The sequence below is a fragment of the Bubalus kerabau genome, chromosome 20 (assembly GCF_029407905.1).
Source record: "Bubalus kerabau isolate K-KA32 ecotype Philippines breed swamp buffalo chromosome 20, PCC_UOA_SB_1v2, whole genome shotgun sequence".
Taxonomy (NCBI): domain Eukaryota; kingdom Metazoa; phylum Chordata; class Mammalia; order Artiodactyla; family Bovidae; genus Bubalus; species Bubalus kerabau.
Window position 1 is genome coordinate 58,858,159 of NC_073643.1, and position 18,300 is coordinate 58,876,458.

The 18,300-nt window shown below is 44.0% G+C and overlaps 2 long non-coding RNA genes across 2 annotated transcripts; both read left to right on the top strand.

Annotated features, from left to right (window-relative positions):
• The first annotated feature begins 2,692 nt into the window (after positions 1-2,692).
• Positions 2,693-4,974, top strand: LOC129634951 (uncharacterized). Its single transcript, XR_008706023.1, has 3 exons — positions 2,693-2,831; positions 3,037-3,127; positions 3,686-4,974. It is a non-coding gene; the product is annotated as an uncharacterized LOC129634951 (long non-coding RNA).
• Positions 4,975-15,126: 10,152 nt separating this feature from the next.
• On the top strand, positions 15,127-17,290 carry LOC129635295 (uncharacterized). Its single transcript, XR_008706210.1, has 3 exons — positions 15,127-15,808; positions 16,758-16,955; positions 17,182-17,290. It is a non-coding gene; the product is annotated as an uncharacterized LOC129635295 (long non-coding RNA).
• Positions 17,291-18,300: the final 1,010 nt, after the last annotated feature.

Genomic DNA, 18,300 nt, shown 5'->3' on the forward strand with positions numbered 1-18,300 from the left:
TACCCAGACAATTTTTTAAAAAATTAATTTATTTTTATTTTGGCGGTGCTAAGTCTTGGTTGCTTCGTGCAAGGGCTTTCTCTAGTTGTAGGGGGGGTGGGAGCGCGGGGGGTGGGGGGGCAGTTTACTCTTGGTTGAGGCAGCTTCTCTTGTGAGCCTCGGGCTTCCGTAGTTGCAGCACACGGGCTCAGTAGTTGTGGTGCTCGGGCTTAGTTACTCCTTAGCAGGTGGGATCTTCCCAGACCAAGGATTGAACCCGTGTCCCCTGCACTGGCAGGTGGATTCTTATCCACTCTACCACCGGGGAAGTCCTAGACAAATTTTTTTAATGAACAAAAAAAAGACATTCTTCCCCCATATCAGCAGTGTTTAATTCTGATTTCTCTTTTCTTCAAAGATACTTCTGGCTTTATTAGCTTGCCAGGCTGCCAGAACAAAGTACCGGGTGCCTCAAACAATAGAAAGTTACTGTCTGATAATTCTGGAAGCTAAAAAAGTGCAACACCAAGGTGTCTGCAGGGTTGGCTTCTCCGGAAGCCTCTCCTCTTGGCTTGTAGATGGCTGTCTTCTCTCTTTGTCCTTACCTGGTCTTCCCTCTGTGCAGGTCTGGATCTTAATCTCTTCCCACAAGGACACCAGTTGTATTGTATTATATTATATTTGATTAGGGCCCATACACAAGACCTGATTTTAATTCCATTTCCTCTTCTCGGATCCTATCTCCAAATACCTTCACTTTCTGAGGCCTGGGAGTCAGGACTTGGACACGTGAATTTTGGAGGATGCAGCTCATGCCACGACCCTGTGCTACACTGATTAACTCACCCGTGCAGACCAATGGCCTCTGAGGGACAAGAACACGTTCTTACATTCAACAAACTTTAATTAAGCTTCCCTTGGGAGGGGAGCTCTGTTTTAGGGGTGGAGATGATGTGAAATTGACTGAGACTTGATTCTGGACAGAAATAAACAGGAAGAGGAGAAAGAGTGAGAGACTGAAAATCAGAACAGCTGATCATCCGATCTCAGCTCCCTGTCTTGCAAACTTAGTCTGGACATGACCTTTAGTCTCCACTTTTATCATCAAGGGCAGGATGATACAATACACACCTCCAAGGGCTGTTGACCCACTGTCAACCCACGCCTCCGCCAGAGACTCCCAAACACTCACAGGCAAGTCTGGCTCAGTCTCTCATGGGGTCACTGGTCCTTTCTCCCGGGTCCTGGAGCACACAGGTTTTGTTCGTGCCCTCCACGAGTCTCTGTTTGCACAGTCCTGTGGAAGTTCTGTAGTTGAATCCCGCTGACCTTCAAAGTCAGATTCCCTGACCCTGAGGCTGGGAAAGATTGAGGGCAGGAGGAGAAGGGGACGACAGAGGATGAGATGGTTGGATGGCATCACCGACTTGATGGACATGAGTTTGAGCAGGCTCCGGGAGTTGGTGATGGACAGGGAGGCCTGGTGTGCTGCAGTCCATGCGGTCACAAAGAGTCAGACGCGACTGAACAACAAAAGAGTTATTGAGAGGATTAAAGGAGAAACCACATGTAAAATACCCAGCCTATAGTCCGTGTTTCATATACAATGCTGCGGTTCATCTCAGCTGCCCCCTGGGCTAGGGCTCCAGGCACAGGGCCTGCGCCTTTTTATCCTGACAGCCCTGGAGGTCGCAGTGATCAGCAGGGCACTGGCTGGACAGCTTTGCTGGAGCAGTAAGTACCCCAGACTGATTCATGAGGCCACATGAATCCACCCAGAGAGACTCTCTGAATTATCATAGCGGCTGCCTTTAAAAGCAGTTTTTTCATCAGGAGCTCAGCCTGGTGCTCTGTGTCAACCTAGAGGGGTAGGGTGGCGGGTAGGGGTGGGAACAAGGCTCAAGAAGGAGGGACTATATGTTTACGTGTGGCTGATTCATGTTGTTGTATGGCAGAAACCCACACAACCTTGTAAAGCAATTATCCTCCAATTAAAAAAAATTTTTTTAATAAAATAAACAATATAAATAAATAAAAGCAGGTTTTTTTAATGAAAAAAAAAAATTACAAGTATTAGTGTTAATATGACCTCCTTGGGAATCACGGGCTGATGAAACCCAGGGACGTTTAGCTTTATTTGTCATTTCTGTCTTTGATGCCACACAGATCTCCCCAGGGTAACAGGAAGCACAGCAGAATTGTGGACATTTGCTATTTTGACCTGCCAAACCCTGATCCTTCTTCTTCTGTTAGTGGAATCCCACTGCTCTTTGGGTGACCCACCTCCCAGCATTCCTAGCCCATGTGGCTTATTGATTGATTTGGCTGCATCTGATCTTACTTACAGCATGTGGGATCTTTCATTGAGGCCCACAGACTCTCTAGTTTTGGCAAGCGGGCTCCAGGGCGCATGGGCTCAGTAGTTAGAGGACGTGGGCCTAGCTGCTCTGCAGCATGTGGGATCTTAGTTCCCCAACCAGGGTTGTCCTCTGCGTCGCAAGGCAGATTTTTAACCACTGGACCACCAGGGAAGTCCCGCCCAAGTGGTTTCAGATGGGCAGACCGCAACTCCAGCTCCAGGAATGAGTACATAGTTCCAGCCTGCCATTGAAAGCACTACATTCTCTGTTAACTATGGCTCAGCAAGGAGAACATGACCCCAACTGGGCAAATCAGCAATTCCTGGGAGTCTGACAGGCTGTGTCAGGAAAGACATGCTCTCTTCCCTGAACTCAAGCTTTTGATGGCCATTTTGTCACCTGGAGAAAGCCTGCCTGAGGTCCTGGTTACATTGCTTGAGAACCTGGATTTAGCCTCGCTGAAGCTAGCATAATCCTGAATAACATGTTGATGTGAGCCAATAAACTTTCCTCCTTTCTTAAATCAGTTTGACTTGGGGTTCTGTCACTTATCAACCAAACAAATGGCACACGGGGTGGAGATGATGTGAAATCAACTGAGACCTGATTCTGAACAAAAATAAACAGGAAGAGGAGAAAGAGTGAGAGAGTTCTCAATAGCTTTTCTCCCTGGGTAACTTGGGTCCTTTCTTTGCAGGCCTAGAACTACACTACTAGAAATCAATTCTTCAAACAACTTGCATTTAAACTCCCTCTGGAGTTTATAGACATCTTTCAAAAATCCAGAGGTATGTATGAAAAGAGATATTGGAGACAGGGAGGACATACGAGAGCTGATAACTACACCTGCCCTGTGCGTGCTCAGACACTTCGGTCGTGTCTGACTGTGATTCCACAGACTGTAGCCCGCCAGGTTCCTCTGTCCATGGGATTCTCTAGGCAAGAATACTGGAGTGGTTTGCCATTTTCTACTCTAGGGGATCTCCAGACCCAGGGATCAAACCTGAGTCTCGTGCGTCTCCAGCATTGCAAGTGGATTCTTTACCACTGAGCCGCTGGGGAAGCCAACCACACTTGCCAGGTGGACCCAAATGCTGATTATGGCCCAGCCGGCACAGTTGGCTACAAGGTGGCTGACTGTCTGCTTTGGGCCAATGACGTGCTGGAGCTGGCTAGTACCAGCCAACAAGAGAATTTGTTAAATATCTGGAAATTTTGTAGCTAGTTGCTAAACTGTTGATAGTTTGAAATCCGCTGTGCCTATCACCAAACACTACAAATCAAGTTAATTTTCTCCCCCTGGAGAGTTTATCAGCAAACCTCAGGCCCTGGCCTTGATTCAACAGGTCTGAAAACAGCCAGCAAGATTGAGTGCGGGACTTCCCTGGGGGGTCCAGTGGTTAAGAGTCTGCCTGCCAATTCAGGGGACATGGGTTGGATTCCTGGTCCGGAAAGATCATACCTGCCGTGGAGTAACTGAGCCCTGCCCTAGGGTGTGTGCTCAGCAACAAGAGAAGCCACTGCAGCGAGAAGCCCGAGCACCACAGCTTGAGAGTAGCCCTCCACTCATCACAACTGGAGAAAACCTGAGCACAGCAACGAAGACCCAGTGCTGCTGCTGCTGCTGCTGCTAAGTCGCTTCAGTCGTGTCCGACTCTGTGCGACCCCATAGACGGCAGCCCACCAGGCTCCGCCGTCCCTGGGATTCTCCAGGCAAGAACACTGGAGTGTGTGCAGCCAAACATAAATACACTATTTTTTTTTTTTTTAAGGAGAATGAGTGCTAAAAAAAACTAGGGTAACCAAAATGTATATTCCTACTCAGAACGGCACCTTGCCTCACTAGCAGTGCTATAAAGTAGAAATTATTATTCATATCCTATAGATAAGGAATCCAAGACCTGGGGGGAAAATGGCTTTCTTGTGGTCAGAAAGCAGAACTCAGAAATCAACTCAGGTCTTTGGACCCCATGCCTAAAGTTGTTTCCCTTACACCCCAGCAGGAAGTGACTGAAGTCTCAAAACAGGGTCTAAACAAGTAATTTGGTCACTGGGGATGGAAAAACTGTTTCTATAAGAAAGAGCTTTTAACAATTTATTTCTGAACAGAGGTGGCCAATTAGAAAGGCAGCTGCCCGGAGATTAGCAATAATACTACATATTCAATCTACTGGGGAAACACAGCATCATTTCTAATAAATTATATACCTCACATTTGTACAAAATATTTTGTTGGTTTATAAAACCTTTTCAAGTATGTTGCCTCTGTAGATCAATTCCTTTAAAATGTTCAGACTTAGGCCCTGTGTGGCATACCGATTAACCTAAGATCCACCACTGACATTCTCCTCCCGTAACTGCTGCCTCCACTAAAAAAAGTCTGGGCAAATGTTATATTTACTTTTTCAGTCTCCCTTAGAGACCTACAGACATGTTATCTAGCTCTGGCTATGTAGACTTAAGCAATAATCAACTTTCCTGATAAAAAGTGTTCCCTTTTCCTCTCTTTATCCTGCCTTAAAGAAGGATATGATATCCGGTGCTGCAACAGCCATTTTGTAACCATGAGGTGATAAACCAAAAAGCAAAGCAGAGCAGAGCAGAAAGAGAGCAAAAGTATGGGTCCTTGATGGCATTATTGAGTTGACTTCAGGCTGTTTCCTCTGAATATTTTATAATGTGGAGAAAAACAAGCCATTGTTATTTGAATATTCTGTTATATGCAGTGGAAACATTCCTAACATAACTGGAAATTCTACTTCTAGGAATTTATCATAAAGAGCATCTATAATAGAGGAAAACTGGAGTCTCAATGTGCAACAATAGGAGGCTGATGGAATAGATAGCAGAGTGGCTATAGCATATACTATTCAGGGACTGAAAATTTTGTAGCAGGCAAAGGATTCTTAAACATGCATTCTTAAACAAGTACCCTTAAATACATCAATACTAGATCCTGCATGTCTCAACCAAAGATCCCACACACTGCAACGAAGATCAAAGATCCTGTGTGTCACAAATAAGACCTGCCACAGCCAAATAAATATTTCAAATCAATCAATAAATACAGACAGACAAATATTTTTGCATATGCTTTTCCTGGGTGCTTGATTCTTTTTAGATTCTCAAAACCTTCAAACAAAGTTTAAGTATCACTTTTTCAAATTAATATTTGTAAGCATAGAAAAATGTTCACAATATATTGGGAGAACAGAAATTGACAAAACAGCATGTTCAGTATTCTTCCATATTGAGAAAAATTACATATATGTTATAAATGTATACATGGTATGCTGTGCTTAGTCACTCAGTTGTGTCCAACTCTTTGCAGCCCTATGGACTGTAGCCCGCCAGGCTCCTCTCTCCATGGGGATTCTCCAAGCAAGAATATTGGAGTGGCTTGCCTTTTCCTCCTCCAGGGGATCTTCCTGACGCAGGGATCAAACCCCAGTTTCCCGCATTGCAGGCAGATTCTTTACTGTATGCATGATGGTGAGCTGAAATTTACAGAATATATACTTGGGAGCCCCACCCCTCGAAAATGAACTTTATTCCTAAAAACCCAACTAATCCTATTATCCCACATTCTTGCTGATTATAGAAAACTTAATCTTGTAACTCAAAATAACTCTGACACTTCCTAGTTTAAGATGGTCAGTTCAAGATCCTCTTTATTTCTTCCTCCTCCCCTGCTTCTCTAGCTCTTCCATAGACAGATGCGCTGTCCTGGAATCCAGAGAAGTGGCACCTGGTCCCACCCTTCCCTCTGTTCTTCCCTTGGCCTCTGCAGGTCATCTTTTCTGGTCCCCATCATCAAGCTCTGGCATCTGCTACTAAAGTCTCTGCTGGTCTGGTCCTAATTGTTAGTTGAGAAATGTGTGCACTCCCTGGTCTTCCTGGTCCCAATTTATTTTCAGCCCATTTGGTATCCTTCACAGGGGCCCATGGGGGCAATTCTTAGATGTTTCCACATCTGAAAGGATGCCCTCTGTCTCACCACCTCCACTCAAGCAATGGCTACTTTGCCTCTCAAGGCACCAGGTTTGACATGGAGTGACTATAATGGACTCATATCCTGGGAGGAGAAGCTCAAGTGCCTCCCGTTTTCCTGTTCTCACTAAACTTACTCAGGATTCCTCAGGCGCATGGCCAGTCTCAGGCATGGGGCGGAGCTCTGAGCCCCTCTTCAGAACTGAGGTCAGCTCTGTTCTCAGCCTTCCCCTGTTTCCTCTTCTCTCTAGATACCCCACCTCGTCTCTCTTTCTTCAGACCTGCATTCTTCTCCATTCTGGGACTTATCTTCCAAACACTGTTCTCTGAAGCACCCAGGTTTGCTCTTTCATATATAAAGTCAGGCTATTGCAAATCTGAAGATAAGCTTTTTGTTTTCTGTCAAAATCCTGGCTCTTATGAATCAAATGTACTCTGGCTTCTAAGCTTTTGCCTCTGCTGTAAATTTTCAAGTCACCCTCAGAGTAGCCAAGACTTGGGCTTTTTGTTTTTCTAAACTATTTATTGTCCCTCATGGGTAATGCCTGGAAAAATGCCCAAATGGTGGGTGCAGAACACAAGATACAAGGTGGGATGTGTTAGGAGGAAACAAAATATTTATCTCTGAAAATATTTTTCTGCTGCATAGGCATCAGAAAAGATCTGAAAAGATGCATGCTGGGATGTCATCATTTATGATCCCTGGATGATGAGAGTATATTAAAGGAATAGTTATGATGAAAGTTACAGAAAACCCAACCAACAGTGGCTTAAAATAATGAGGGTTTATTCTTCTCACAAAATGAGAAGTCTGGAAGTGGGTGGCTGCTGGCATTGACTCATCAGCCCAACATTGTCAGGGCCAGCATCTGTGCAGTTCCCTCGGCCTTTCTCCATGGTCTCAAGATGGTTGCAACACCACACATTACATCCCACATTCAAGGGAGAAGGGATAGCATGAGCCCCATCTGTTCCTCTGAGCCAGAAAATCAAAAGCTTTACCCTCTCATCTCATTGGCCAAAACTGGGCCACATGGCCACCCCAGCTGCAAGGGAAGCTGGGGAAAACCCAGGGTTGGTTGGCGTGAGGTTAGTCAGCTGATGGTACCTACCACAAGGGACAGTTACATTCTTTTTTCTTCTTGTTTTTCTGTGTCTCCTAATTTTTCCACTATTGACGCATAATGCTGTCTTTTATCTCTACTTCTCATTCTCTACCTCTTTCTCTCTGTGACAAGCCTGCAGTGGAGGACAACCTATAACACCAGCTACAGGCTTAAACATATTTTCATTTTCTTATAAAAGAAGTCTGGATATGTGTAGTTCGTGGCAGATGTGATAACTCCATCCTCCATCTGTGTTGCTTATCTAATACCTTCCATTGGCAAAATCACCTCATAGTGATAAGAGTGATGCCGCATTTCCAGCCATCACATCTATATTCAAGTAGTAGGAAAGGACAAGGTCACAAGAGGTAACCTTGTTGTCTCAGCACAGGCAACATCCTTGAAAGAGCTTTCCTGGAAGTCCCACCTAAGTACTATCATCTGGCCATTCTGCCTTCAGGAGAGACTGAGACATATAATTTTTCACATAGGTACACAACAGAGTCCTGCTCTTAAGGAAAAAGAAAGAAAATTGTAACTGGGTAAGTAGCTAACTCTCGTTGAGAGCCTATAGTCAGAAAGAAGGAAAGGAGATTGAACATTGGATAGACAGTTAACCATCTCCACTGTTCCATCTTTAGAATTCCTTCTGAGGAAAGGACTGTCCATGGTTGGGAAGAATATTCTCTGATGGACTGTTTAGGTAGATGGGACACCCAAGAAGCATGGTCCAATAAGTCAGTTCAGTTCAGTCACTCAGTTGTGTTGGACTCTTTGTGAGCCCATGGACTGCAGCGCGCCATGCTTCCCTGTTCATCACTGATTCCCAGAGTTTACTCAAACTCATGTCCTTTGAGTCGGTGGTGCCATCCAACCATCTCATCCTCTGTTGTCCCCTTCTCTTCCCGCTTTCAATCTTTCCCAGCATCAGGGTCTTTTCCAATGGGTCAGTTCTTCTCATCAGGTGGCCAAAGTATTGGAGTTTCAGCTTCAGCAACAGTCCTTCCAATGAATATGAAGGACTGATTTCCTTTAGGATGGACTGATTGTATCTCCTTGCTGTCCAAGGGACTCTCAAGAGTCTTCTCCAACACCACAGTTCAAAAGCATCAGTTCTTCGGCACTCAGCTTTCTTTATGGTCCAACTCTCACATCCATACGACTACTGGAAAAACCACAGCTTTGACTAGATGGACCTTTGTTGGCAAAGTGATGTCTCTGCTTTTTGATACATTGTCTAGGTTGGTCATAACTTTTCTTCCAAGGAGCAAGTGTCTTTTAATTTCATGGCTGCCATCACCATCTATGATGATTTTGGAGCCCCCCCGAAATAAAGTCTGTCACTGTTTCCATTGTTTCTCCAACTATTTGCCATGGAGTGATAGGACCAGTTGTCATGACCTTAGTTTTCTGAATGTTGAGTTTTTTTGTTTGCTTGTTTGTTTTCCTTTTTTATTTTATTTTATTTTTAAACTTTACATAATTGTATTAGTTTTGCCAAATATCAAAGGTATACATGTGTTCCCCATCCTGAACCCTCCTCCCTCCTCCCTCCCCATACCATCCCTCTGGGTCATCCCAGTGCACCAGCCCCAAGCATCCAGTATCGTGCATCGAACCTGGACTGGCAACTCGTTTCATACATGATATTTTACATGTTTCAATGCCATTCTCCCAAATCTTCCCACACTCTCCCTCGCCCACAGAGTCCATAAGACTGTTCTATACATCAGTGTCTCTTTTGCTGTCTCGTACACAGGGTTATTGTTACCATCTTTCTAAATTCCATATATATGCATTAGTACACTGTATTGGTGTTTTTCTTTCTGGCTTACTTCACTCTGTATAATAGGTTCCAGTTTCATCCACCTCATTAGAACTGATTCAAATGTATTCTTTTTAATGGCTGAGTAATACTCCATTGTGTATATGTACCACAGCTTTCTTATCCATTCATCTGCTGATGGACATCTAGGTTGCTTCCATGTCCTGGCTATTATAAACAGTGCTGCGATGAACATTGGGGTACACGTGTCTCTTTCCCTTCTGGTTTCCTCAGTGTGTATGCCCAGCAGTGGGATTGCTGGATCATAAGGCAGTTCTATTTCCAGTTTTTTAAGGAATCTCCACACTGTTCTCCATTGCAATGGAAAGAATAAAATACTTAGGAATATATCTACCTAAAGAAACTAAAGACCTATATATAGAAAACTATAAAACACTGGTGAAAGAAATCAAAGAGGACACTAACAGATGGAGAAATATACCATGTTCATGGATTGGAAGAATCAATATAGTGAAAATGAGTATACTACCCAAAGCAATTTATAGATTCAATGCAATCCCTATCAAGCTACCAACAGTATTCTTCACAGAGCTAGAACAAATAATTTCACAATTTGTATGGAAATACAAAAAACCTCGAATAGCCAAAGCGATCTTGAGAAAGAAGAATGGAACTGGAGGAATCAACCTACCTGACTTCAGGCTCTACTACAAAGCCACAGTTATCAAGACAGTATGGTACTGGCACAAAGACAGAAATATAGATCAATGGAACAAAATAGAAAGCCCAGAGATAAATCCACGCACATATGGACACCTTATCTTTGACAAAGGAGGCAAGAATATACAATGGATTAAAGACAATCTCTTTAACAAGTGGTGCTGGGAAATCTGGTCAACCACTTGTAAAAGAATGAAACTAGAACACTTTCTAACACCATACACAAAAATAAACTCAAAATGGATTAAGGATCTTAATGTAAGACCAGAAACTATAAAACTCCTAGAGGAGAACATAGGCAAAACACTCTCCGACATACATCACAGCAGGATCCTCTATGACCCACCTCCCAGAATATTGGAAATAAAAGCAAAAATAAACAAATGGGACCTAATTAACCTTAAAAGCTTCTGCACATCAAAGGAAACTATTAGCAAGGTGAAAAGACAGCCTTCAGAATGGGAGAAGATAATAGCAAATGAAGCAACTGACAAACAACTAATCTCGAGAATATACAAGCAACTCCTACAGCTCAACTCCAGAAAAATAAATGACCCAATCAAAAAATGGGCCAAAGAACTAAATAGACATTTCTCCAAAGAAGACATACAGATGGCTAACAAACACATGAAAAGATGCTCAACATCACTCATTATCAGAGAAATGCAAATCAAAACCACTATGAGGTACCATTTCACACCAGTCAGAATGGCTGTGATCCAAAAGTCTACAAGTAATAAATGCTGGAGAGGGTGTGGAGAAAAGGGAACCCTCTTACACTGTTGGTGGGAATGCAAACTAGTACAACCACTATGAATGTTGAGTTTTAAGCCAGCTTTTTCACTCTCCTCTTTACTTTCATCAGGAGGCTCTCTAGTTCTTCTTTGCTTTCTGCCATAAGGGTGATGTCATCTGCATATCTGAGGTTATTGATATTTCTCCTGGTAATCTTGATTCCAGCTTGTGCTTCATCCAGCCCAGCATTTTTCATGATGTAGTCTGCATATAAGTTAAATAATCAGGGTGACAATATCCAGCTTTGACATCCTCCTTTCCAGATTTGGAACCAGTCTGTTGTTCCAAGTCCAGTTCTAATTATTACTTCTTGACCTACGTACAGATTTCTCAAGAGCCAGGTCAGATAATCTGGTATTCCCATCTCTTTAAGAATTTTCCACAGTTTGTTGGGATCCACACAGTCAAAGGCTTTGGCAGAGTCAATAAAACAGAAGTAGATGTTTTTCTAGAACTCTCTCACTTTTCAACAATTCAACTAATGTTGGAAATTTGATCTCTGGTTCCTCTGCCTTTTCTATATCCAGTTTGAACATCTGGAAGTTCACAGTTCAAGCTGAAGCCTAGCTTGGAGAATTTTGAGCATTACTTTACTAGCGTGTGAGATGAGCGCAATTGTACGTTAGTTTGAGCATTCTTTGGCATTGCCTTTCTTTAGGATTGGAATGAAAACTGACCTTTTCCACTCCTGTGGCCACTGCTGAGTTTTCCAAATTTGCTGGCATATTGAGTGCAGCACTTTCACAGCATCATCTTTAAGAATTTGAAATTGCTCAATTGGAATTCCATCACCTCCATTAGCTTTGTTCATAGTGATGCTTCCTAAGGCCCACTTGACTTCAGACTCCAGTCCAATAATTACAGGTTTTTAACTCATCTTCTAGGAAGGAGGTTCAGATTAATGCTAGCCTTCCTTCTGCTAGTGAAGGATTGAAGGATGGAGATGTGGCTTTGAATCCAGAGCCGTTCGGCTTGGACAACAGAGAGACTAAACACTGCCAAGAGGACTCCTATTTGTTTTCATTTTTAAAACCCAGCAATGTTCAACCTCTTCTCTAAATACCCTTTTAGCAAATATTTGAAGAATAATGGTTTGTAGGAATGCCAAATTATTAGCCTGCCTGGGATAGACATTACTTGTGCTCATGAAAATCTGGTTTTCCTTTTCCTCTTTCTGAGTGCAGAGGGAGAGTACAGTTTTGCCACTATGCAGGGCCACCTGGCTAGTTCTGGCCAGCAGGCTCAGTCGAGGTGACATGTGTCACTCCCGGGCTAAGCACCCGAGGGCAGGTGGCAGTTCTCTCTGCTTCTGTCCTCCCACCGTGGTGAGTACAGAAGTCTTGGGCTGAGCTGGCAGAGCCACAGAACGGCACCAGCCTAGGTCCTGAGCATCAGCACGTGAAGGACTTTGCCCTCGGGGTTGGAGAGGATTCCCAGGAAACTTTGATCAACCGAGAAACAAATTTTTCCTAATAGCCAGAAAGTAAAACCATTGCGTTCTCTGTAAAAATGTAGACAATGAGTGGAGACACCCATTCACTCAGACTGTACACAAAACAGAGCTAATATAGAGTCACAAATAGTTACCCTCTACACGACAACAACAAAAATAGAGCTTTATTGTCTCACTTAATCATGACAATGGACTTCCCTGTGGCTCAGATGGTATAGAATCTGCCTGCAGTGCAGGAGATCCAGGTTTGATCCCTGGGTTGGGAAGATCCCCTGGAGAAGGAAATAGCAAGCCACTCCAGTATCCTTGCCTGGAAAATCTCATGGACAGAGGAGGGCTGCAGTCCATGGGGTTGCAAAGAGCCAGGCACTACTGAGCGACTAACACTTGTGACCTTAATCATGACAACAAGGACCTCCCTGGCGGTCCAGTGGTTAAGACTTCGCCTTCCAATGCAGGGTGTGCCAGTTCAACCTCTGATAGGGAAGATAAGATCCCACATGCCTTCGGGGCCAAAAAACCAAAACAAAACAGAAACAGTATTGTAACAAACTCAATAGAGACTTTAAAAACGATCCACATCAGAACAAAATCTTTGTTTCTAAAAAAAAAAAATCCCCGAAAATTGGAACTGTTTCCCAGATGTACCTGGTGATAAGAATGTACGTGGTTATAATAATCAACATGGTATAATTACAGATTAACAAACTCTCGCCCTGGACATTCAGATTCAGTGGGGCTGCGGTAAGGTTTAATGATTCTGTTGTCATGAGGGGTTCCGGGGGACCCTTGTGTGCAGGTAAGTTTGAGAAACACAGTGGGTGTTATTATTATCCCTACTTTACTGATAAGGAGGGGGCTTCCCTGATGGGTCAGCAGGTAGCAAATCTGACTGCGGTGCAGGAGAAAAAACAAGAGACTTGGGTTCAATCTCTGGGTCAGGGAGTTCCCCCAGAGGAGGAAATGGCAACCCACTCCAGTATTCTACCCTGGGAAATTCCATGGACAGAGGAGCCTGGTAGGCTAAGTCCACAGGGGCCCAAAAGTCGAACTCGACTGAGCGACTGAGCATGCACGCACTGATAAGGAAAGCTAGTCTTGGACCAGTGCCTCTCCCGTGCACGTTAATAGGCAGGAGAATCACCCGGGGATTCTGATTCAGTAGGTCTGGGGTGGGGCCCAAGGCCTAGGAGTGCTGGCAAGCTTCCGGGTGATGTCCACCCTGAAGTCCGGGAACCACACTGAGAGCAAGGTTGAGCCTGGAGAGTGAGTTCTCAGGTCCGCAGGCAGCTGCTCTTTGGTGTCGGCTAAAAATTGCTGATGCCAGGGTCCTGTCCCTACGGATTCTGAATGTAATTAGTAGGGGTGTGGCCTGGGCATTGGGATTTTTAAAACCTCCCCCAGATGATTCTACTCTATCGCAAAGTTTGAGAACCACCAGCTTCAGTAACAGTCATATAGTTTGAACTCACAGAGCTAATAAATGGCCAAGCCAAGTGTCTTTCTTTTCTTTTTTTTTTTTAATTGACTGATCTGATCTGATCTAATAGTTGATTCACAATGTTGTGTGAATTCTTGCTGTACAGCAAAGTGATTCAGTTAACACACACACACACATACCCTTTTTTATATTCTTTTCTATTATGGTTTATCACAGGATACTCAGTATAGTTCCCTGTGCTGTACACTAGGACCTTGCGGTTGATCCATCATACACATACTCATTTCATCTGCTAATCCCCAATTCCCAATCCTTCCCTTCCCTACTTCTGTCCCCCTTGGAAACCACAGCTCCATTCTCTATGTCTGTGAGTCTGGCTCTGTTTCATAGATAAGTTCATTTGTGTCGTATTTTAGATCCCGTGTAAAAGTGATGTTGTACAGTGCTTGTCTCTCTCTTCCTGACTTATTCCACTTGGGATGATCATCTCTAGGTCCATCCATGTGTCTGCAAATGCAAGCCAGGTATCTTGTGAGACAAGTACACAGTATGGTAACCGATGTCGCTAATATTGTCATTATTGGGGGGAACCCCAGAAATAAGGCCTAAAAAGTTATCCTAAGTCTGGAGTCAGAATGTGGAGTTGGCCAGCACCAAGTGGGCCAGGCCAGCAGCTCAAGCAGTGGACAGTCAGGCAGCCAGCGCCCTGCCCTGTTCTCCCAGCTGTGGGCACACAGAAGCAGACAAACGTGGGTGTGGGCCACCCCCTCTCCAGCTGGCAACCCTCCAAACGGCATCAGCGGCAGCTGAGGCCTGAGCTCACCTCACACCCACACTGACAGCTTCCTCAGGATGGAGACAAAAGCCAGGCTGCCCTGCCCCTGAGATGAGAGGCACGACTGGTCAGCCTGAGAAAACGACCTCAGCCCCTAACTCAATTTCTTACCAATTATCCAGGCAAAAGGTCTCCAAGGTACAGACATCTGCGGCCTGATTATCTAGAACGCCAGACCACTGGAGACAGACAAAGCATTCCAACCACAAAATTTGTTTGGAACACTCCAACAGAGAAGGGATGTCAAAGGAGACAGACTGTAATTTCAGAAGCCGTGAGTGGTACCACTTGACATGAATAATAATAAATAAAGGCTATCATTTATCGAGGGCCTGCCAGGTGCCAGACTCCAGGCTAGGTACTCTCCAAGCGTTATCTCATTTAATCCTCATCAGCACCCTATGAAATAGGTACTCTGGGACCCTCTGAATAGGTGAGAAGATTCACATTCACAAGCCCCAAGGTCACACAGCTAGATAAGTGACAAAGCTGTGGTTCGAAGGTTTAAACCCCACCCTTGCTCCGATAAGCACTTTATATTTTCCTTCTCACTCTGTGAAGCCGGGCCTCATAGATCACTGCCTACTTTGGCCTTTAAACAAAGAAAGAAATATTCTTTCTCCAACTCTGCAGCGTAATAATTATCCATTCCCACTAAGCCTAGGAGACTCAGAGCCCAACTGCTCCTTGGACCTTCATCCATCTCCCTTGAGTGCCTGCTATCCAACCAGGAATGGGACTGGCTTCGCTATCCATCCTTCAGGCCCCCAAAGGGAGAAATGGATGAAAATACTGGACTTTGAAGGGTGCCAGTAACAGAGAGAGTGAGGTTGTGCAGAGCTCCTGCCTTCAGGTTTTCATCAGAGCTTTCTGCTGTTTTAATTTGCCCCGGGGATCTGGAAAGACAAGTCCTCTGTTCTAAAGGTTTCATGCAGAAACAACGGCGGGTGTGGTCATTTAATTTCCTATCATAAAAAAAACATATATCAGGTGACATTTTGAACCAGCTGGCAGGTTTTTGTTCTAAAGAGCAGGACCATTACTAGATCTTATTTTGTGTTCTTCCCCGCAGGGCACACCATGGTTCTCTGCCCTCCACCAAGGTGACTCCCAGGATACAGGGCTGTCTACCTCCCCTTCTGATTGCTGAAGCCTGAAAACCCTTTCACGGGAGGACAAAAGCTTTTCTTCTATAATGAGTGATGAGGCTTACAGGCAGATGTCCGGGAGAAAGGCAAGGTGAGGGCTTGCCAGCCTATCTACCAGCAAAGACCCAGAATTATCAGGAACCCTGAGTCTGCCCTTTGGCAGCTGACAACCGGGAATGTCTTGGAACGACAGCTGTAAGTGAAAAGCTGGGAGCAGTCTTCAGTCGTAGGCTTTCAGCTGACTGACAAATTAATGAGCAAAGAAATTGAATTCTTTTTTTTTTTTCCTTCAACTTGCACACTAATGAGGAAACCTCTTCCTTCAAAGTTCAGAACTAGCTAACAAGCTAGGGAATAACTGGACTCCACTGTGGATTTCCAGCTCTTTTGTTGGCTCAGATTCATCTTGATTTGGAAACACTTTAGCTAGCAAGTAGGCAAGCAAATAGTCTGAGGGACCATCTTGATTTTCCTTTTTATCATTTTGGCTACAAAATGGAAGTGTTAGCCGCTCGGTCCTGTCTGACTCTTTGTGACCCCATGGACTGTAGCCCACCAGGCTCCTCTGTTCATGGACTTCTCTAAGCAAGAATATCGGAGTGCGTAGTCATTCCCTTCTTCAGGGAAACTTTCCAACCCAGGGATCGAACCCAGGTCTCCTGCATTGCAGGCAGATTCTTTATCATCTGAGCGAGCAGGGAAGACCAAACACTAGTCCTTTACCAGTTCTTTCCCTAACTATCACCTATCTTGAGTTCCACTCTCGTTATTATTGAACTAATAGTGACCAATCTTTTTGAAAAAATATTTATTTAGCTGCACCAGGTATTAATTGCAGCATGTGGGATCTAGTTCCTTGAGCAGGGATCAAACCTGGGCCCCCCTGCATTGGGAGCATGGAGTCTTAGCCATTGGACCACAAGGGAATTCACAGTAATAGCCAGTCTGGCAACCCACTCCAGTATTCTTGCCTGGAGAATCTCATGGATGGAGGAGCCTGGTGGGCTACAGTCCATGGGGTCGGAAAGAGTCGGACACAACTGAGCGACTTCACTTCACTTCGTCACTCTTTGCCAGAGATAGTGTTAAGAGTTTTATAGATATTAACTCATTTGCCTTTCTTCATTCTAATTTACACGTGAAGAAACAGAGACACCCGAGGTAACTTCTCCAAGGACACAGACAATGAGAGGCTGACCAGTCTGATTCCAGAGGCCACACTCTTTAGTATTTTAACTGGTGAACATTGTATAGAAGAAGAACAGACATGGATCAAGAAACAATACGATCAGACCCCGAAAGTGCCTTCCTGCTCAGCCCCACTCGCTTCCTGCCGCCTAGAGTAACTACCATCCTGATTTAATACCATGAATCACTTTGCCCATTTCCAAACTTTGCATAAATCTAAGTATACGATACGTAACCTTTTGTGTTCATCTTCTTTCATTCTCCATAACTCTAAGAGTCACTCAGGCACTTGCCTCTCCCTCCTATTCTGTCAGCCTGTCTGTCCTTGAGTCCTAATTACCATCATCTTTTGTTGCTTTTTTACATCTGATGCTTCCCAGGTGGCACAAGTGGTAAAGAACCTGCCTGCCAGTGCTGGAGACCTAAGAGACGTGGGTTTGATCCCTGGGTTGGGAAGATCCCCTGGAGGAGGGCATGGCAACCCACTGCAGTATTCCTTCCTAGAGAATCCCATGGACAGAGGAACCTGGCAGGCCACAGTCCATGGGGCCACAAAGAATCGGACACAACTGAAGGGACTTAGCACGCGTGTGCATCTGATGGTAATAAAAAGCTGTAATAACGAAGACAGCTTTATTCTTCTTCAAAATTGCTTTGGCTATTTTTAGCTCTTTGCCAAGCTTGTCAATAACTACCAAAATACTTGTTAGGCTTTCTTTTTGTCCTCCCTGGGCTTCATTGAAATTACAAACAAATGTAGTAAGAATTGTCATCTTCACAATAGTGAATCTTTCCAATGAAACATCCTTTCTTTTTTTAAGATTTTTTTTCCCCTCAGTAATGTTTTGTAGGGTTTAAGGTATTATACATCTTTCATTCAATTTATTTCTAGGTATTTGACGTCTTTTATGCTATTATAAAGAGATTCTTTAAATTTCTTTTTTCATTTGTTCATTGCTAGTGTTTAGACATAAAATTATTTTTGTACATTGACCGTGTTTCCAGAGACCTTGCTAAATTCATTTATTTATTCAATCATTTGTGTAGATTCTTCAGAATTTTTCACATACACAGTTACAGTTTCTACAAATGATCATATATTTGTTGCTTCCTTTCCAATAACCATACCTCTTAATCTTTCTTGCTTCAGAGTGCATTACCTAAGTGCCATGCTATAACCCAAATTACTATACAGAACAACAGAGCTCTCTGTAGAATCTGCTTTCCCCTCAAGTCCAACATCCTTTGGACTCCGAAGCAGGTCTTCTTTTCTTGTGTTCACTTATCAAGTTTGGAATGTTTTGTGCCCCCAAAGAAGAGAAAACGTGAACTTTGTGGCATAAACAAATAGGAGAGTGTTTGTTTTATTTTGCCTGAACTACCTAATGGAGATTCTAAATAAATGGCTGCTGCAGCTCCAGCCATCAAATCACATTTCAGGCAGGAAGAAAAAGAAAGAGAACAAGTCCCCTCTCCCCTCCCCCAATGCTTATATTCTG